Source organism: Podarcis gaigeae (genome assembly GCF_964106915.1).
Source record: "Podarcis gaigeae genome assembly, chromosome: 5".
Lineage (NCBI taxonomy): Eukaryota > Metazoa > Chordata > Lepidosauria > Squamata > Lacertidae > Podarcis > Podarcis gaigeae.
Genome location: NC_139681.1, coordinates 49,167,407 through 49,190,743, shown reverse-complemented (window position 1 = coordinate 49,190,743; position 23,337 = coordinate 49,167,407).

Here is a 23,337-nt window from a genome sequence, read left to right as displayed (position 1 = left end):
AATTACATTTTCTGGAACAGTATAACCATGGAATGGCAGTCCATAACACAGAATAGAATAATAAAGCCTGCTAATGTGTGTCAGGGTATAGAGAGGCTGGTATGACATTATACAGAAAACAGGAATGTCACCTGACTAAATCATAGTTGACTAATCTGACTTATTTCATTTAAATGTATTATTGAATTAAAATTGTGTGTATTTGTGTAAAAGCAATAGCACTGAAGAAGAAGAAACATATTTTGTTTTTATTTAATGCATGTGATGTCACAGCAGGCACCATTGTTGGACAAGTAGTTCTGCTGTTTTAAAGTGAAGACATAATATTTAAAATATTGCATTTCTTTTCAAGGTTGATCTTTCTTCAACTGATCTAATGAATGCAAGGAACAAAATAATACATCAGTGTTTGTCTCCCCTTTACAGCCACTCAGGGTTTTTTCAGCAGCCTAAGTATGTCCAAGACAATACCTTGTCATTGCCTCTTAAAGCAACGATGTTATTCCTTAAAGCTATTCAATAAAATAAGCATTTTTAATTGTAAAACCATGGACTCACTGTACTTGGTTCCACAGACCAAACAGTAGAAGTGGCACTTTAAATCATACACCACCTGGTATGTGTGCAATTCATTAACACAGATCACCAAACACTTTTGTGGCATATGTGCCTTTCATTGCAATAGGATTACACAAAAATAAGGACAATTCCAGCTGAAACAAATAGATCTTGCTTGCCCAACACTGGGGCTTGGTGGATTTAATCCTTGAAAATCAAGGTAGTGTTACTATTTTGATACCTCAAAATGAAAATGCAAGAATTTGACTATATTTTTCTCAATCAATAAAACAGCATTAATATAGTAAACTAATTAGTAAACTATAGTATAATATAGTAAACTATAGTAAATTAATTAAATTGACAGCACACTAATATGCAAGTATTCCAATCCTATACCCACTTATTATGAATAGGGAGGACTTCTAAGACCACACAAGACTTATTTTTTCTTACCGTTTACTTTATTCTTCATGTTGATAATTTTTGCCTGAAGATAAGCTACATAAAGCTCAAACCATTTGCTCTGTTTTTCTGTTTCCATCAACAAATTATCTGTTCAAGGAGGCCTTATCCATTGGTAATTAATTGGTTAATTAATTGTATGTCATGTGTCTACAACTGAGATGTACAATCAACATTAACTAGAATTTACATCCAACAAGAAAATGATTATTTTTATCTTCCTGTTCCACTTTCACATTCACAAGCAATACATCCCAGATTAAAATGTGTTCTTGGCATCCAGTTAGGGAAATTATCTAATGAATGAAAAATAATAATACATATTTCCTCTATGGTGAAAACCTAGAATAAGGAAATACCCATCAAAATAATTAGACATGTATGAATTAGTGGGTAAATACTTTCATCAGTAATTGTTATCTGCACACATGGGAATAAAGACACAAAGTATGATTCTGCACATATATACACCCTATGTGAAATTAAATTGGTTTGAAAGCAGCCTCACTCAGCTCAAAGATAATGATTTTTCAGGATTTTTTCCTCCATGTCTGGAGCTCATTATGATTTTCAAAGGGGCTCCAGTTTGTAGGAGAGGGCAATTCCTGGCACATCAACTCCAAGACTTGATTCAGCTGCCATTGAAGCTTCTGCACTGGAGATATCCAATAACTTCAGCGTGAGTGGGTTTCCCCTGCCCCCAATACAGTATGGGCACAATCAAAAGACATTCAAGCCATCTGTTAATCTCTCTAAACCAGCAATGGTTCAATTTACTTAACGTTATGTATGTATGTATGTATGTGTGTGTGTTTGTGTATGTGTGTCTCCAGAGCACAAACATACGCATTTACATATCTGTCTCCATACAAACTTAGATTATTTAGGCATACAGGAGTATCTTCATATTAACAAGACTACTATTTCTGCAATCCTGAAATCACTTCATATGGAAAAATCCATTGACTTATATAAAACTAGCCCTATGTTTATGTTTTGGGGGTTGCTGGTTTGCCGCATTGGACTTGAAAATGTATGCAAGGATAACCACAAGCACATCTGCCTAACAATGTTCTGGGCACAATTTGGTGAAGTAATGGGATTTACTCATCTCAACTGTGTGCCAATCCATAGCATTAGCCTGCAGAATTGTTAAGTGACAAGCTGGTGGCAACAACCAACCTTAAGCAACAGGATGAAGACCCAGGGATTTAAGATCCTTGCAAGGGTTCCCTCCTTCACAATTTACCAACCAAGAACGCTTTGAAAGGTAAGGTTATAGATCAAATGATGAATCTTTAGATACAACTGAATTAGATTACCATGAATGGATTCAGTTTTACAGATTTAGCGGTGTTATGTACTGAATTGAATTGGATCCAAAAGGCAGCAGTCTGATTGGTCCTAGAACAATAGGATCCAGAATGCAGCAGTCTGATTGGTCCACAGGAGCCACCCAATCCAGCTCCAGGTGGAAGGGAATCTGCAACCTGATTCGCCTACAGGAGAATCCTGGAATTAGCCAATCACATGGGGCCCACTGTGTAAATAATATATATAAGGCAACATTCTGGGGGAACTCCATTCCTCTTCACCACTATGAGCTGAATAAAGAGCATGAAATCCGCTCTTTACTCCAAGTATATTTCAAGGATGTTTATGAGGACCACTATATTCATTCACTAAGTAGGCCTGCCTCTCTAGTACAACCTAACCAGTTGAATCCAGCAGACTGGGCTCAGCTGAGCTACTAATTTACCCAGTGGCCCTTCAGTAATTACTATTCAGTGACTGGCCTTAATAGTAAAACAGCTTTCTTGCATTTACAGCTTTGTGTAAGCAGAGTTTGGTCCAGCAGCAACTGTTCAGATAAATCACACAGTATTGGAAACTGCTGCATGGCTTCTGAGCCATGTGCTATTCCAGCTCCTCCCAGGCATGGCCTTGTTTTGCCAGATTCCAAGTCTCTCCACCAGTTCAAGTCGCACCACAGGCACTATGGCAGTTGTTCTATTAGCACGAGCAGTGATGGGGGGGGGGGAGTGACTTTCCCATTATGGACAATTTTGAAATACTAGTAACACAGCATGAGCAAAAGCAGAATGACCACACATCCTTTAACACAGTATGGTAACAGACAGAGGTTCAGGCCTGCTTTTGATGTTGCGCCTACATGAATGCGAGCTGGGGGGGGGGGGAGAGCGATGCATGAGTCAGAAGGAGATAAAACATCGCAGTGCAACTCCAAACCTTCATCTCAACTCCAACTAATAAGATGGGAGTCAGAGGACACAAGCCGAAATTCACAGGTGTACGAAACATCTTAAGTTTTCAGCAGACCTAGCATGCTGTTTCCTTAAAACAACAAAACAGTTTTACGTAGAAGCTTCACAAGAAGTGAATGAGCTAGTTCCTAATTTATTTGCTATTATTTGATTGATTTCACAGAATTCTAGATCTTAATATTTCTAATTATTATTTCAAATAGTAGTCAGAACTATTGTGATGTAGTTGCTCAAAAATGGAGAATATACACATTAGGTATGTAAACTAGGCAAGCATACTGTTGTGTCAGCTAATAGGGTAAGTTAGTGTGTTTTTGGTTTGCTTGGGCTCCTGTAGTTCTCTCCTTGTTCTAACTGCTGGGAAATAAAGGTTGCATTTGAAGGTCTGTCTATGCATTGCTTACTTCCTGAACCCCAACAAAACAAAACACTATAAAATACTAAGCATATATATTCCAACTGTTTCTGTTAGTCCATTTTTTTCTCTGGTAAATTACCATCCTTCTTTTTGTCTTATGAGGAGCTTGGAGTGTGTGTTCTATTTATTTATTTATGGTAAGTTAGCCTGTGTGTGTATGCGTATGGACAAGAGTATAGACTTCCATTCCATTCCACTACACAACTGCCCATCCCGATAGCAAATGTTACTGAATGTGTTCTGAGTTGCTACTCTTCTATGTGTAGATCCATTGCATACTGTTTTATCATTCTTACTTTCTTGAAAAACAAATATCTTAAGAGAGCCGAGTTAAAAATCAGCTCAGCTGAACCTACAAGAGTTCTAAAGCTGACATGTGCATTAGCGAATACCATGTACGGTCCTGTGACAATCCTTCAGCAATATGTGACAGTGTAAGTGCATTGAAGTAGTGATCCTGGCTCTGAAAACAAGGATCATATATAAAGTACTCAACCCAATTTTCAGTTCTGGAATGTTGGGGAGTGCACAGAAACAGAGTCATACAGATGTTGAATGATGAAATAATTGAGAATGTTGCTGAATCTAAATGAATTGGGTGGGTACAAAGAGAACATGTTTGGACCATGGTGTGGTTCCAGATAATCTGAGGAATCCCCCCCACCGACCCACATACAGTACATACATACACTATTTTTCAAATAGAAAAATTCCAATTTAGTATGTGGTGGGGGGGAAAATGGTTCTTGAATTTGTACATAAAATGGCTGCTGTGGTCTGGCTGGAGGCAAGTACTATCCCAATCTTTGCCAAGATAAGAATGATTCAGTGTTTCACTCATTCCAAATAGCTTGTTGAGCATCTTCTTTCTGACCCCCAAATCAAAAATGATTGCAAGGGCCATGGGAATTGTCTGAATTTACTTTGGCACTCACAAGTGTTAGAAGAATATTGGAAACAAATCTTGGATATGTTCTCGTCATATGAATATAAATTAGCTTTAGGCAGATTAGTTGGAGATTGAACTGGGAAACTCTAATTGAGGCCAATAAATTGCTACATTAGGGCCAAATCATCTTGTCATTTGCATTATTATAAATTCTGAGGACCTTCTATGGAAAGTCAGTGTTGGAGTTACCATGGATTTAGGCCAGGAAAATCTGGCCTTTGATTGGTATATGAAGTTTGAGGGATCATAATTTAGTATTAGATATCCATTCGCTCTTACTAGCCTAGTCTGGAACTTGAAAATGGGCCTAGGTTCAATTCATGCAGTACCTTATCGGTTTCCTCATATGACTAAAATCAGCCTAAATTAAATAGGTGCTGCTTCACCCAAGTGACTAACCAACTGGGTCAGGATCCTGGTGACTCGCACTGCATCCTGATACCATTTGTTGAGGGCCTTGTGTTTGGCAGAAAGGAAAGTTGTATAGCCTGAATAGTCATTTTACAATGGATACAAAAGAGACACTGCTTCCTGCAGTTGGAGGAAAAGAGCATTAGAATTCACTTTTTGTCTTTCTTAAAAGAGTTCTATACTTAATTTGTTGGAGTGAATTTGAGAGCTGCTCTTCTAAACACCCGCATGCCAAATCCTGGATACACTCCACCGGCAACTGCCTTGTCCCAGAAGCAGACATCTATGTATCTGGTCTACTTCTAATAACACGTTTTGTCAGATTCTTCCATCCAACATCCACCTTGGCTTTTACAAATATGTGAGGTGACTGCAAAATAGAGTAGCAATACTTTTATTGCAACAGTTAGAAAGGGGAGATACAAACCCTAGCCTGAGTGAGAGATACAATCTGAACTTTCCCATGTGGCTGTCCCCTGTTGATAGCAGTCCAGTCCTTAAAGCATTATTCTTTAATTAAGTGAATAGCTAGACTTAATAGTTTTCTGAAACTATAAGTGTCAGAGATTTATCCTTACACCCAACCCAAATTAATCTTACGTTTATCCAACTGAAATAGTCCAGCTGAATTGGACTAAGAATGTTAAGAAACAAGGAAAATGTCTAGTCAAAGCATTCCTTTTGCTTAAAGTGCCTACTGATTACTTTTTTTTGGTCATCATGGCACAGAAAATTTACTTAAAACCTTAATTGCTTGCCTTGGAAATTTAGTCCAAGGTTGCAATGCTACAAGCACTTCTTTGTGAGTGCTGGAAGGGGGGCAGTTGTAGCTCAGGCCTGGAGAGAAATTGTGATGATGGAGGAGAATAACTGTAGTAGAGGGTAGTAAAGAATTGCCAGTGGGCTATCCCCCCAATGGAAAGCTCCCAATTGAGGTGTTTGGGGCAGAGACAGAGTGCTGGAAGTCTTGGCTGTTTGGCTCCTCAGCTGTGCCATCCTGGAACTGGAACAGAAAAATGAATGAAAAGCTACCCTCTCCACCACCAGCAGCTTCCATTCTTACTGACAAGAGCCAGTCCTGGTCTTTGCTGACTCCACCACTCCAACATGAGAAAACAGTTTTGGACTGAGAAACAGGCAATGTCAATACCAGTATCACTGCACACCCAAACACGCACACCCTCTTCTAATATTAGGGGAAGGGCCTGTAGCTCAGTGGTAGAGCACTTGCTTTGCATACAGGAAGTCCCATGTTCAATCCTTGGCATCTCCAGGTAGGGCCAGGGAAGACAGGTCTGACTCAGCTTCCTATGTTCCTGATATGTGTACATTCGATGACCCTCAACATCTGTAAACCATAACAAAACAAGGCTCCAAGTACACCAGAGGAGGAATTGGCTCTGGATGAAGAAGCATCAAGGATCTTAACCATTTTTCGTTGTACAGAACTTGGACACGCTGTCAGCGTGGCATTCAGGACAAGAACAGTGTTCATCAAATAGCTGAACTCTTTCTCTGTACACTGCCCCACCCTGTCCTTTAATCCTTAGCCGTTTCAGAATGACAATTCCATACACTTTAAGTCCAGCGTTTTCTTGGCGACCCCCTCAGCCTTTTGCATTCTGCCAGCTTTGAAAGCCAATATATTATTTCCATAAAGAAGGATTGTCAATAGAAAACTCAGATAGTTAGTGCTTACAGAAATAGAGCCCAAACAGGGACAGTGAGAATCAAGTAGAAGGCACCAGCACACTCAGGGAATTCTTCAGGTTTGCATACATACAAAGCAATTTTCAAAAACCCAACCACTAAAAGCACACAATCCTATATAGGGGGTGGGAAGAACCCCAAAACAACCCAATGAGGACTGAGCATGCTCATTGCTCCTCACTGGACTGTTGGAGAAGGAATAAAGATGAAGGGGAATAGAATGCTCTGCATCTCAACCTCCAGAACCTGAACAGGGACACTTCTGTTAGCAGGCGAGGGCGCACTGAAATTATATCATGTATGAGATAATGGCACAAACAAACTTATTCCTCTTGACCCAAAGTGCACCAAAAGCACACACTGGATGTTCTATGTACCTTCATACTTTGAAATATGATGCATTCCTTCCTGACTTTGTTTAAATCGACACTATAAATTGATTTTCATTTAAGAAAGTTTTGAGTTCCCTAGGGACAATCTTTCATCTTCTTTATATATTATGTTTGTCGTATTTTCTTTACAGTAAGGTATTATATTGGGCAATATATAGGTTTCCTTTGGAGAAACCAATAGATGCTTGAGTTAAAATTTAATTAAAAATATTACCATTGATAGCTCTGCATACTCAAAGTGAAATCCTTTGGATGTGTAGGACCAGAAGTTTATAAATAATAAAACCTGTTTTCAATCGGGCCTACTCCCGGAAAATGTGGGCACAGGTTTGCAGCCTTATAATGTCTGCATATAGCTTCTGTGTGCATCAGTGTGCATTGATTTTGTCTTGTTTTGAAATGTAGTTGTTTTATAATGATATGTAGAATGAGCACAATGGAAGAATAAAATCTATTTGAATAACTTCCAGTGTATAAAGTTTCAAACAGCCATAGACCAGATTACCTGAATTACCACCTAGATCACAGTGATCATCTGGATAAGCCCTCCTGCCTGTCTCACCATTAACTCATGATTGTTTGGTTTCTATGTGAACTGTGTGACACTAGGATTTTGGAACACTGTTCCCACTGTAACCAGGCAGGCATCTACAATTTTGATATTTTGTTTCCTGCTGAAAACATTTGTGTTTCACAAATGTTTCTGTTAGAGAATCTGATTCAGTGTTAGTGACTTCTTTTCTATGTTATGCTTACAAAAATCATAAATTTATGTTTTAATGATTTGATTGTATGCTGTTATATTTTTCTTACGGGGTGGCTGTTTTTAAATATTCTTATAAAGAAAAGGGGGGAGTAACAATATGACATATTGTTTATTCAGAAGGAAGCCCCAAATTCAGACAGACAGACTCTTTGTGTATCATTAACAAAAGGCTACAATATTTTTAGTACTGTTCTGGATAGTCCGCCCTATGATTTACTTCAGCCTTGTAGTACTTTAAATTTAGGCATTCTGACCCCCCTCTGTATTTTGTTCTTATTGCAGGTCAAACACCAAAGAGCTTCAGGTTGTAAATGACTAGTTCAGCAATCTTGATGGCTTGTTGTTAAGGCAGAAATGTGTTTATGGGAGCTCTCTCTCTCTCTCTCTCTCTCTCTCTCTCTCTCTCTCTCACACACACACACACACACACACCTTGGTGCCTAGGTTGAAATATTTCCTGCCCCAGGTAAAATACCTTTTTAGCCTTCCAGGCTTTCTAAGAGACAAATCATTTTTCTTAGGACTGAATGCTGTTTTAGAATGATTTTATGCTGCAAGTGTTGGCTTTATGTGAGTATTTATTTTGATATTATAGTTTTAATCCCATTTTATTGTTTTTTATAAAAAAAATGTCACCCACCCAGATTGCATGGATAAAAGGAGCATGTAAAGTGCCAAATATAAACCAAGAAAGAAATAAGCAAATAAGGTACCAGTGCCACTAGTCTCCTTATAGTGTGAGGGCATCTTACAGTATTCAAGAATTAAGGGGAAATGGAGTAATTGCTTACAAAAGATTTCATTCCCATGATCCCTTTCATTTACGGAAGCTTTAAATGTTTGATGGACTACTGTATTTTAATATTTTGTTGGAAGCCACCCAGAGTGGCTGGGGAATTGATAATAATAATAATAATAATATTTCTACGCAGGGCTAGTTCACTACCAGCTATTGGTGATGTGTCATTCTTAGTTATGGACAGGGGTTGAGCTTGGTGGGATCAAGAGGGGAAGTCTAGGCAGCTCAGAGCGCTCTCCCATTAACCTGGTCCATCAAGATACCCATGTATCTGGTCAGAAGACAGGAAAGAGATTCCAGCTGATGAGGTTCTAATGAACTATGACCTGTAAATAAGCCCTCAATGAGACCAAATTAAATTCTCAGAGTCTTTTCAAACTGACTACTTATATTCCCTCCCTTTCATTAGATCAGTTGGAATTGCATCCAGCAACTAAACTCCCTGGAAATACTGTTTTAATACTTAACAATCCACCTTTGTAGCTTAATACCTATTAACGCACAGATACGCCTCCCCACCCCCACCCCCAAAATTAAATAAATTTGATTTGGAAGTTGCTGGGTCCTTGTGTTTGTCATGCAAATTCTCAGTTCTGTTCTTTTTATGATAATGTAAAATAAAGTAGTGTCTTAAGTAACACTATAAATCATTTGCTTTCTATTACACACAGCTGGTTTTGTTACAGTAATGGTTTTGTGTGGGTGCACACTTGCCATGCATTTTAAAGGCATTCTTTTCACATGGCCTGCCTGCAATTGATGTTTGCTCAAATATAAGGAGATAAAGACAGAAGAGTAATTTATTCTAATATATTAACATGTTTTTCCCCAAATGCACCTACCATATAAAGCACTTACTTCTATTTACAAAAACGACTCTCTCCCTCCCTCCCCAACTCTCCCTGACACTGCCTAGAGTTTTCAGCATACTAAAGATCCAGAATGAAAATGAGAACCAGCTGGGGATGTTATATGGGTTTAACTTACTCAAAAGAACACAGGACGAACGGTAAGAATTAAACAAACCACAAATTATTTTGGACTGTCTGGTTTACATTAGAAGTAAACTTTTCACTGCTGGTTGTTGTTTCAAAACTATCACCTCTATTTTTGATACCCTTCCTTGTGATCTAACACAAACGATGTCCCACTTGTTTAATCCATTGTTAGTCCAGGATTAATTTTTATATATATATTACACTCATATGCCCTGAAATATTTCTCACTCTGTTTTTTTGGCTTTGCGCCAATGAGCAATACTGTTTCAAGTGGAATGAAAATGTAATATTAAAAGAAATGTTTCCCTTTGTTGTTGGCACATACCAATTTCACACCTTGAAAAGAATCTAACCACATCAAAAATGGGCTCTGTCTGTTTCCAATACTCAGATGCGGCAGAATGTTAAAGGAAGAAGTGGAGAGTTGTTGGTGGGGGTGGCGGTGGGTATAAATAAGTCAGTGCAGTATAGTGGTTAGAGCAGGCATAGGCAAACTCCAGCCCTCCAGATGTTTGGGACTACAACTCCCATCATCCCTGACCATTGGTCCTGTTAGCTAGGGATGATGGGAATTGTAGTCCCAAACATCTGGAGGGCCGGAGTTTGCCTATGCCTGGGTTAGAGTGTTGGACTAGAACCTGGGAGACGAGGGTTCAAATCCCCATTCAGCCATGAAACTCACTGGATGACCTTGGGCCTGTCACTACCTCTCAGCCTAACCTACCTTACAGGGTTGTTGTGGGGATTAAATGAGGAAGAGATAGAACTATGTTAAAAAGGTAAAAAAGGTAAAGGACCCCTGGATGGTTAAGTCCAGTCAAAGGCAACTATGGGGTACAGCACTCATCTCGCTTTTCAGGCCAAGGGAGCCAGTATTTATCCACAGACAGCTTTCCCTTTCATGTGCCCAGCATGACTAAACCACTTCTGGCACAACGGAACACCGTGATGGAAACTGGAGCACATGGAAATGGTGTTTGCTTCCCCGCCGCAGCAGTACCTATTTATCTACTTGCACTGGTGTGCTTTCAAACTGATAGGTTGGCAGAAAGTGGGACAGAGGAATGAAAGTTCACCCCATTGCGGGTATTCGAACTGCCAACCTTCCAATCAGCAAGCCCAAGATCAGCACCCCCTTGAGCTCCTTGGATAAAAGTGGGTGGAGATCTAAATGCAATGACATGGAAAAATAATAAACAAATAAGCCTAAGGCAATAGCACCACTGTATGATCAACTTGTTGTTTTGCATAATGAGTCATTTTAATAAATGTAAACTACTTTAATGAAGAGCAGGGCCTGTCTGAACTACTACTTCAGCCTTCAAGGTTCAACTGGGGTAATAAACCTTTCCTCGTTGGTTTCTAGCTTGCAAATAGGCCATCATGTCTACCCATTGTGATGTACAGGATTTAGCCTGCACTGGCATATTTAGGGTGGTTTGTGATACTACTGCAAAAGCTGGATTCTAGGTGTTAGCAGCAAGGATGTCACAATTTATTTACAGTAGGCTAGGAATGCTGGAGAAATCCATTCATTCTGAATTCTGATGTGAACTGGTCTTGTTTTGAAATGCAAGTATTGAAATAATGTTCAGTTCCAATTTAACCAATGGCTTTTTTAGTTCCCAAATCTTCTGATACTGCTCTTGGCTCAAACACCACCCAAAAAATAAATACATCAACAACATGTACTTGAAATGTATATTTTGACAGCAAATAACATTTAAAATGTGCATTTTGAGAGAAAGGCCCTTTTAAAAAAATACATGTTTAAATGTGAATTTTCCTGCAGACTTTTAGAGAAAAATTTGCAGGCTAATATGGATGGACACATGACTTGAACATATACAGAAGTGATATTAATGAGAAATATACTTATTCACTTGTCCCTGTTATAGGCAGTAAAGCAATATAGGAAAGATGTGTAAAAGGCCCCCTAATTTCATTAAATTACCAAGTTTTAACTTGTACTGTTCAGATACTAAACTGAAGCAGTATCAGTAGAATACAGGACCCTCACAATCAGCTATCCCAATCCAACTCATGCTTAAGGCCCATTGAAATCAATGAGGTTTAAATCTGTCACAACTAACTTGGCCTATATATATTACAAGTGAACTCTCTATTTACTGCATTTGCTATTGTTTAAGATAAAACCAATTTGGGAAATAAACTATTTTCACCATTTTTATGGACGTTTAGTGTTTGTTTACAGATACAGTCATATCTCAGAAGTCAAATGCCTTGCGAGTCGAATGTTTTGACTCCTGAACACCACAAACCCGGAAGTGACTGTTCCACTTTGCGAATGTTCTTTGGAAGCCACGCCTTGGTTTCTGAACATTTTGGAAGTTGAACAGACTTCTGGAATGGAATCTGTTCAACTTCCTAGGTACCACTGTAGTTGCCCTGGTGATATTATCTTGTACCACAATGAAAGCAGGATGAGTTCCTAATGATTAAACTCCTCCCTTTGATCCAATTAAAAAGGCAGGGAGATTCCTATCTTTTCTATAGCATATCCTTCAATAGATGGCCTAGTGTCAACCCTTCAGAGAAAGTGCAATATTTATTCACCTTCCTGCCAATCTGGGCTTGCATTTCTGAAGATTTGTGTATCATTAGATGTCTGCTCCATATGACTTCAATTGTCTGGATACACTGACTGAGAATGAAAGAGACATACCAGAGATATTAAAATGAATGTAGCTCTCTGAGCTCTGATTCAAGATCACAAGAACCACTGTCCCAAACCTGGTTCTACTCAATGGTTACATTTCATGTACCTTCTGTCTCTACTGCAGCAGCAGCCTTGTCTCTGTGGGTAATGTTTGTGTGGGCTCCCATGCCACAACAAACATGGGTTTTGTGCGTTGCGGTACTATTTCTTTTAAAGATGGTGGCTGCTTTCGTAACAGCACAGTAACTTAAGAAACCTGGGAGATGTAGATGGTGGCAGTGGCAAGTTTGTGTCAGACGCTGCTGGGATTTGCAGCTTCTCCTTCAGTAAATCACAAGACTGCAGGTGGTTGACCCACGGCCCCAGTCTGCAGGGGAAAGATGGTTGGGGTTGAAAGATCAATGTATAGCGTGGGAGTCTGAAGCCTAAATTGCAAGTCAGTATAATAGACTATATTACTCACATGGCATGGAAGTTGGAAGCTGGCGCCTGAATGCATAATTTTCATGCCTTTTTTGGTGCATGAATGAATAAGTGCTTTAACTTTTCTCACAAACCTGATCCTAGAAAATTGGGGGCTGCATTTGAAACGAATGTGTGAAATGTTGGTATTGCTGTTTTGTAATTGGGGGGGGGGGGAGAGAGAGAGAAATCTTCAAATAAAGAAGTTCAAACAAACAGATAAAAATAGGAACCGGGACTGATTGTTTTCCAACACAACTTTGGCCAAAAAAAGAGAGGATGCCTTACTTTCAGAAGCAGTCAGGTGGCTTGTCTGACTGTGCCCCAGTGGTCCACAGAGAACCAGCTGAAATCGGTGCAGGCAGCTGTACATGCGCAAGATTTATCTGCTGTCTGTTGCAAGCTGATGGAGTGTCATTATCAGTACCATTATTATTTGCAGAGCAGAAACAATGTTTGGAACTACACAAGCAGAAGAAGGCATGGTCTCTGACCTTTGGAGCAGATCAGCCCAGTAGATCAAATAGATTAACACAGTGAGTTATTAGCCTTAAAAGCCAGGCCTCCAAAAGAATGGATTCTTTTAAAATAAATGTCTCTCCCTATTAGGGAGAGGGCTCTAATGGCATGTGGTTCCTTTTAGCTGTTAACTGCCATCGTGGCATTCTCAGAGGCCTTTTAAAACACCCCACTTTTGTACTGATGTGTTAATGTGCAGACACAGCGATAATGGATCGGATCTATGTAACCTTAAAGTAATTTTTGTCCTTTACACCAGACCCACAGATGTGTCTGGCTTGTGTCTTCCATGCAGCGTGTTGCTCATATATGGACAAAGAGAGGGCAGCAGGCTGTTCCAAGCAGCCTTTGTTTTTCCAGCCTTTGTTGGCCAAATTTAAATTTCTTGTGCATGTATTCAGACCTTGCCCCAGGCCATCCACCTGCCATATTTTTTACAGGTGGAGTATTTATCTCAAGAGCAACCAAATTACCAGATTCACAAAGGGTTGGATGCAACACAGAGAATTGTCTTATCCCAAGGCAGACTATTGATCCCAGAGTTCAGGGTCATTTACATTGGTAATCTGTGGATGTCTTGGGTTTCAAGCAGGGGCCTTCTCCAGCCTTACCTGAAGATGCCAGAGGTTAAGCCAGACAGCACAATCTCCATTAATGAACTGCAGCCCTTTCCAAGTTCTTTTTCCTTAGGTCTTTTTTTTAAAAAGGTAAAGGACCGCTGATAGTCCAGTCCAGCCGCGAGCGACTCTGGGGTTGTGGTGCTCATCTCGCTTTATTGGCCTAGGGAGCCGGGGTACAGCTTTCGGGTCATGTGGCCAGCATGACTAAGCCGCTTCTGGCGAACCAGAGCAGTGCACGGAAACGCCTTTTACCTTCCCACTGGACTGGCACCTATTTATCTACTTGCACTTTGACGTGCTTTCGAACTGCTAGGTTGGCAGGATCTGGGACCGAGCAGTGGGAGCTCACCCCGTCACGGGGATTCCAACCGCCAACCTTCCTATTGGCAAGCCCTAGGCTCAGTGCTTTACACTACAGCACCACCTAGGTCTTATTTACTTCAATGATATTTAAAGTACTCATGATGACTACTTCTTCACATTAATTTGAACAGCCTACATGCAAGTATATCATAATTTGGGTTGGACACTAGCCACAGTGACCATTCTGTATCTTGTGTATCTTGTGACGTAAATGATTCCAAAATATAGTTTGTAATCATTATGGAAAGCAGTTTTTAAAAAATACTTGATACTAGATTAGAGCTATAATATCTGTTAAAAATGATCAAAACCGAATGGACACCATTATCCAGACCTTCTCTATATGAATATATCAGTCACTAGAGCACAATGTGTTCTCCAAGTAGATTTTATATATCTACAATATCTATATTCGTAGCTACACAATACATGCAAAGCTGATACCATACTTTTCTGCTGGACATAGCTCCTTCATGTGTGTGTGCCTCCATTAGGTGGTTTGTAAATTTTCTATTTCTGGTGAATGGGGCTTTCTACAGGCAAGAGCAAATCTTCATTGTCAAACCTGCTTGAGAGAATTGTAATTTTCTATAATCAAGTTAAGGTCATTTAGGGGTACATTAAAGAGGCTTTAGATGGGAGCTGTAGGTATTAAGAATACGTTTAGCACTTAGCCTTCTCAATTCCAAGGGATTTATGTACACTTGCATTGTGCCCACTGGATCGAGGCTTGCAGCAGAGGGGAAAGTGAAGCTTTTCTTAGGCTGTGCCATTTCAGGCCACAGAAAAGAGCGTACATGCCTGAATTCTTCTCCTGTAGCCCACTAGGGCAGGGAGAAGGGTTCAACATTGCTATCTTCCTGCTGTGCTGCTTTTCCCAAGGGGGCATTCAAACATGTCCACCTATGACGCAAAATGGTACAGTCCAGAACCACTTCATAAAGAAGGCTTCCACTTTCTTTGTCGAGGTGGTACACCTCTGAAAGCCAGTACTGCTGTGCTCAGGTCCACTGTGAGAACAAGATGCTAGGTGGGCCATTGGCTTGAACTAGCAGGTTCTTCCTATATCCTTATCCCAGTATCTGAAGGACAACCTCCCACTTTAACCGACTCCTTCCAAAACCGAAATCCTCTAGCAGGCACAAATAGCTTGAACCTTGTTGATAGAAAGAAAATGACTACATCAAGGTTGCTGTCCTATCTTTAGTAGCCCGATACCTTCTGCACATTTTTAAGCCCTTTACCTGACTACTAGTGAAATTTAAAGTATTCTCCATCTCAACTACCTAATAAGGATTTAATTTGACAATTTGTAGATGGTATTCTTGTATTACCCTCTTAGACCTTAATAATAGTTTATTTTCCCCCTTTAGTGGAACATTAAAACATTAAAAGCCATAAATTCCACAGTCACCTGTATCCATTTATTTCTAATTTATTATGGAACATATCATAAAACTTTGCTTGACATATAGGCCTCTTCATAACTATAAATCTTTTTTCAAATGTTTAGATAACTTATGCTTAAGTTCAAGAAAAGACCTCTAGGAGCAAACATTTAATACATCTATTTATTATGCAATAATAGGTTAGCCATGCTGAGTGCACTATGAAATATTAATCTGCATTCTGATTATTTATCACATGAAGCTCCCATTAAGACAAATTAGAGTCTTCCAAAGAGATAAAGGAGAGAGAGAGAGAGAGAGAGAGAGCGCCAAGTTATGTGTCATGTTCTGCTTGGTTAAATGCAGTGAGAGCATTTAAACAATTGACCTGCTATTTGAGTCACTAGGAACATGACATTTCACAGTGCAATACACATTTATGCAGTTCAGTAGGACATGCCTCCAAAAAGTGTGTATAGTATTGCAGTCTTAGTTCTCTTCACTACCTACCAGGATAAGTAAGGTTGTAATTCTGTGCACACATACCTTGGAGTATGCCCCATTGAACTCAGTGGGATTTACTTCCGAGGAGACATGCACAATAAGCCAATAAATCATTTGAAACCCCGATTGTCCTGTGGGGAATACATTACCAGAGCAAGCTAAACTGGGGAAGCAGGAACAGAGTCCTATACAGTATATCTAGCCTTATCCTTTTGCTAACCAGGGCAAAAATTGAGGTGGTACATTACTGCCAAGAGCCAACTGGTCCTGCCATTAGGAAGAATGAGATAATTGCTTCAGGTGATAGATTTTAATTCTCATTTTATTTATAATTCTTATATCACACTTTATAAACTTGAGAGGCTTACAAAAAAAATTTCTCGTAATAAAAATGATGTCCAAGAAATGTCTCTATAGTGGCAGGATTACTCAGCTGGCATTTCCTCCTGCCTTCAATGTCCATCTTACTTGATACTGTCCTCTGAAGCAAGAGTGGTGGACTGAGAATTGTAGAGCTGGAAGGGACTGTGAGGATGAGCTGGAGGCGTGTAAGGTTCCAGTTGCCATTGAGGTCCTCTGGGGGCAAAGCTATGTCTGTTGCTCAATCCATAATGGAAGCAAGACTTTCTTTACTGGAAGCCAGTGTTGGAATTTGGAGTGGTCTCTGTGATGGAAGGGCTTTGCTACCCCAAACTGAACCTGACAGAATGCTTTGAACTTGCCATTCCTTGGACTTTGATCATTACTAAAGAGTAGCAAATGTTGAGCTGTTTACTGTATTATTATAAGGCTGTTGTATTTTACAGAAGGGAGGTGCTATTTCGATTATCTGTCTCAGACTGTCAATGTGACTGTCCACCGCCTTCTCCCTTTCTAATTTCAAGCTCAATATGTCTGCTTTGTAAAATATAGTTCAGATGCCTTAAAACAAAACACAGTGATTAAACTCATTTTATCCAGCGCAAGCAAAAAAGTAATTTTCTGTTGTAGAGACTTAATTTATGTTCCACCAGCAACTAAACACTGTATTGTGTGCCCTGCAGATATTGCTGGAATACTGCGGCTCCCATCATCCCTGAGCACTGGGCATGCTGGCTGGGACTATTCTCATAACATCTGGAGGGCTACAGCTTCCCCATCCTGACTGAACAGGAAGCGCCACAGGAAAAATCACAAACAAATCCTTATGCAGGAGCAAGTCTCTTTGTAGAGGCTGAGATACACTGTGGGAACATCCAAGAGAAACAGTCTCCCCCCCCCTTCCCACTGTAAAGTACATGTCAATAATACAAATGTATAGTACACATCGCAACGTAGCGTAATCAAAACTCCACTTCCCCCAAGTAGCTTTAAATGAAAGATCTTTATTTGCTGTGTCATTCAAAAATGTTATTCAGAATCTGAACATCTGGAAACTAAAATAATATGCAGAAAGGTTAAAACAGACTAATATATATGAGATGATTTTGAGTCTGGTATTTTTAAGAAAGCCATACTGAAGATGAAATGTGATGCATTGGCACATCCAAAAAAAGGTTTATACTTTGACAATGGTTTGCTTTATTTTACAATTTCCGTTTTTGTAATTTCAGATTTGAAGCAAATATAGGAACTTTAATTTTTTTAATCCTTGTTGGGGCTGAATATATTTATAGTTACAAGAACTTATAGGTATGCAGTAAAGAAAATACGGTGCATAAGTGTAACATTGTAAGTATTTGTAGTGCACTATTCTGTGTGACTGGCAAATGAGCACCTCAGTCTGGTGAATTATTGTGGGCACAGGACCAGTGATGTATCCATACAGCTCTTCTGCTCACAAAGACTTCCCCTTTTCTTTCTGAGCAAACCAAGCACCTCTCAAGTTCTACATCTGTGGAATGTCCTACCCAGAGAGACTTGCTTGGTGCCGACTTGGATATCATTTCAGCACCAGGCAAAACCCCTTTTATTTGCCTGGGTAATGTAAGGGAGCCGTTATCCTGATTTTATATATTCTGCTGAATTGAGGGGGTTTGCCTTAATTGTCGCCTCTGCTATCTTATTTTCCCAGTGTTTTGTATATCAACTATGCTTACGATATGCCACCATGAAAATGTTTTCTGGACGGCAGCACAGGAACATTCCAAATAAATAATTTCCACCACATTTTCCCTGGGCCATTCTCATTCTCACCTTGGTTTCTGAGGTCCCAAGGGAAAATCTTTTCCTGGTTGCAGGGTTAGCTACTTCATAAAGTCCCTCTAGTGGCTGTCCCTGTAGGCAGCAAAGATATCGCTAACATTTTTGCCCAAAGACCTTTTGAGGAAATTTTCTGCCACCTGCTTTGTGGGGTTTTTTTAAAACCAGTTCTCTATGTTTGTTTCCCTGCCCCATAGAGCTTTGGGAAATGGGCATAGATTTGTAAAAACCACAGTGATTTAATTTACTTCATGGGCAACCAGAATACACTTGAGAAGTTTTCTCCGAAGCAATCTAGATTTACAAAGGTCCTTGGACAGTCGTTCTGTTTTGATCCGGAATTTGTCACTGTGTTCTCATAGGACAGCCTTCCCCAACCACATGCCCTCCAGATGTTATAGACTCTAAATGCCATCAGCCCCAGCCAGCATGGCCAAAGGTCAGGGATGATGGGGTTTGTAGCCCAACAACCTCTGGAGGGCACTAGGTCTGGGAAGAGCAGCATAGAAAATAGCTATCAGTGAGAAAGAAGTATGCTTCTCAAAGACCATTGCAAGCATTAGACTGACCCTAAAATGTTGAGGAAGTGCTGCTGAGACCCATCAGGGTTAACTCTCTCTCATAGTTTAGTCACATCACAGGCATAAACACTACACCTTTCTTAGGTGAAGTGCTGCCTATTGACAGCAGTAGGCTCAGGTTCTGGCATGAAAGCTCTTCTTTCCTCAGTCTTTAGCGTTTTGCTCTTTTTCTCTGATTTGCCCCACTAACCAGAGAAGGAAGGTTGCTTTGGCTGACAGCAGAACCCTGACAGCAGCTGCCACACCATTTTTAAATTGTATTCTTCAAATACCTGGGTATTTGGGGCATAGTAAGTGCATGGTGTCTCTCGCACATTGGTCCCTCCTGATCTCAGCTTAAAAGTACTCTCTCCTTTTGTATGGATACACTTGTGCTTTTCTAATATTTATTAGCATTTACAGATGTTTTAGGCTACGGTCCTACATACAACCCCATTGAAGCCAGCAGGACAAGCTTCCAAATAAACATGCATAGGATTGTGTTGTTAAGTGTCACAGTTCCTGCTTTTGGGCACTTCCATACCACTGTTTATTGTGGACGCCATGCTGTTCATCCATGGAAGTTTTGTCCATGGACCACCCAACATCATCCTCATCAGAATGCCATCTCATCTTTCCGACCCCAGCCTTCATTTAATCCAGATTTACCGTTTCTATGTTGTTGTTTTACTTACTGGATTTTCTTCAGAGACTGTAAATCCAGATTAAATAGGAAAATAATAATGGGGCAACATTTCAACGTAAATAATGCTGTATAGGCGCTCCACAAAACGTCCATGCATTGGCAGCACCAAGTCCTCAATAAACTGTTATGTGGAAGTGCTATTAGTGAATATGAGTGTTCCATACATGCAGTACATTTAAAGCACATGCCTTCCCCCAAAGAATCATGGGAACTGTAGTTTGTTAAGGGTGCTGGAAATTGCAACTCTATGAGGGGTGAACTACAGTTTCCAGGATTCTTTGAGGGGTAGACATGGGCACTGAAAGAATAGTGTGTACACAGCTAAAGGTGGGAGACTCTTAGGATTCCTTTCGGCCCCACAATTCAATTTATTTTGGCAGCAATACCATGCACAATCTGTCTGGGGTCAACCGTGTCTGTGACCACAGCTTTTCTTTAGACATCATTGCATATTATTCACTTGTTACAAGCTTCCTTGTTTATCCTCCCTTCCTTTTTTTACCTACTTTCAAGTTGTACAATATATTGGTTTCTTTTTTTAATATACCTATATCTAGAGCAATAGGAAATGATAACTGATTTTATTATACTGGCTTTTTCTTCAAGCGTGGTAATGTTCCTAAAGTGGAAGTACTAATGGATGGTTTAATTATACTACCAACATGTGATGGAACTAACAGATGTCTGTGTTATTTATGATGCTAGGGTTAGCTAAACTGCGTATAAAACGTCTCTGTGTTTATGAGCATAAACCTTCTCAAGTAAAGAAAGACACCAAAGAAGGCTAATATTAGACAATTGGCTTAAACAATACTGTACCGTCTCTCTACAAATATTTCTTAAGGAAACGACAGGAGAACCTGTCACAATATTTATAAAAGAAACTGGGAAGAGAAATAACATACCAGGCTCCTTTTTTTGCCTGTGGTAGATTTGCACTGAAGATGGATTTGCCCGCCTGTGTTTCTTCTAAATAAATTAGGGGTCATTTGGAAAGCTGTAAATAAACCTTTCAAATTCTTTACAGAAAAACTAACAAATCTTCAAGAGGAAAAGGAGAAAAAAATGATTTATTCTATTTTCCCAGCATTGCTAGTTTCCAGGTGTTCACCTTTTGATCTGGCTACAGGCAATGATTTTCTGAAGTGGTTTCTGATGGTGTTTGACATCATTTATGGCACTCTTGAACAATCCTGTAATGTGCTAAACTACACAAAATTAAGTGAGTTAGTGGCTAACAAAGAACACTAAAAGGGCCATGGCATCACAGGCTTGTTCCTACCTGAAGCAGCTTGTGGCAGCTTATGGGGGGTGGGCAGGGGAGTCCTTTGTTAGGGCACATGGACAAGGATAATTGACAATAAAAGGATTGTTATTGTAGAACTGACCAGTAGCCTCTGATCAGAACCAGTTTTCTCCTGATCAGTTCCTCTACTGCTCATATCACATGCTAGCCACTATCTGCTAGGGTTTCATTGTAATATGAACTAATACAGTGGTACCTTGGTACTCAAAAACCTTGGTTCCCAGACACTCCAAGTGTCCAAGAACGTTGACGTCCAAGTTGCTGATCAGTGTGTATTTAGAGAGAGAAGGGAGGTGGAAAGGATCTGGTCCAATTGCTTCCCCCAAACACCTGTTCTTCTCAGATGTATCAGTAGGTGAAATCAGAGAGGTGGAGCTTGTTTCAGAAAATCTGCTTTTGGCATATTGATGGTTCTCTCTGCTTTCTTAATTAAGTGGTGTTTTAAAGGAACAACCAAACATCTGCCCACGTATGCCGCTTGCCTTTGTCTTACACAAAAAGTCACATAATACCTTCCATTTGGCCAGTTTTCCTTGGCTGTTTGCCTGCTCCTTGGCTTCAGCACGAGTCACTGTTTTAGAGTTCAGCCTTGTCTTCTCGCTGCTGTTTCCCTACCATGGGGATCGACCACACACAGCAGGCCTGGAGACAATAGTTTCCTGTTTTGTTTTGTTTGTAACACCCAACTGCCTTCCATTAAGCCATGGCTGTGCAACGTATCTTGTTGGCAGCCAAAGCCAACTTATTTTCTTGCTTTTCAGAAATGTGTCTGGCATGGATTGCAAAGGGCCAGCAAACATGATCAACTGGAGGGAAGTGCGGAGCGCAAAGAGCAAAACTTGGTACAGTTGGAAGGAGAGACCCATGAATTTGCCAGGTTTGCGCAGAAAAGTAGAATCCTGTTCAGGACAAGCTGTGTGGTGGGCCAAAGCTCAGATTTCATCAATGCCTTTGTGCATTCAGCTTTCTCTGCTCAACAGCATGGAGCATATATATATTATTTAGTACATTTATACCCCCCCTTTCTTCTATCATGGAACTAAAGGAAGAACACATGGGATTCTCAAGGTCTGGCTAGTGTCTGTATGGCAGGCCACCTAACTTCAGGAAGATGGCTGCATCATGTGTCTTCAGACCACACCCTGGGTTGCATTTAGGGATGCAATTGGTGCTTTCCCCCATGCTTCCCCCCCACATGCTGCACCTGAATGAAGCTCATGGACCACCAGTGGTCCCATGACCACAGTTTGGGAACCCCTGCTGTAATATATGGGATCTAATAGTTGTAAAGTAAGTGTGGTTGCAGTTACTGTTCCTAGTTGGCACTAGTGATAACAGAGTGATATAAGATGTACTATATAAACCAAAGTGAAGTGTTCTTTGTTACTCAGCAATCCAAGGTCCATGCCTGTTTCTTTCTGCATAGCTGCCTCAACAGAACAGGTGTCAGGAATGAGCCAGCCCCCAGGGAAGGGTTGTAGCCAGATCCCAGGGAAGGTTTGCAACCGCATGAAGGAAGTAGCCAGGAACAGAGAGGGTTAACTGCCAGGCAGGATGAGCATTGGCTAGTGCCAACTCCCCGCCCCTTGGAATGCCAGCTGATAAGAGAATGACTGAGAGTGAGCCAGAACCCTGCCAACGCTCTAGAGTACTGCAAAATGCTGTGAACAGAGAAGGAAGCAGTTTAGCAGGCGGGAAAGAGCTAAGAGACAGCCTCTCAGAAAATGGGGAAGAGGCGGGAGCTGACCCTCTCAGCCCAAGGTCTTGGCAAATGGGAGGGCTGCAAGACAGGAAGCAAAACGAAACATCAGAAGTGAAAGTTCAGTTGCTTCTGGTCTCTCAAGAAGCGCTCTTCAGAAGGGTCATCTTGATTCATGATGGCGGAGGCTGTGTTAAAGGCATCCAGAGTTATCTGTTTGTTTTGACAATAAATCATCCTTTTTAATTAACTAAGCTCACTGTGTTATCAAGCCGGGGACTGGACTCCTGACAACATTGCACAAAGTACCTGATGCAGTGGAGCAAGTGCAATGAAGCAAGGATGTTATAGCAGTATGTCAAATGTCATCATTTTAATAGATGGCAGGTAAAAATGATTGGATGCACTGCTACAGACACTTGGTGGTATCTAAGTATGGCATGGCATATTGCAATCTGAATATAATTGAGGGATCCAAATAACTTCCTTTCCTCCTTTGATTTAGCATGCTAGCCACCATTTGACCAAGTTTTCTTGTCTAAAAAACTGCTTTCCAAAATAAATGGAAACTTATTTCCATGCTAGAATAAACACAAGA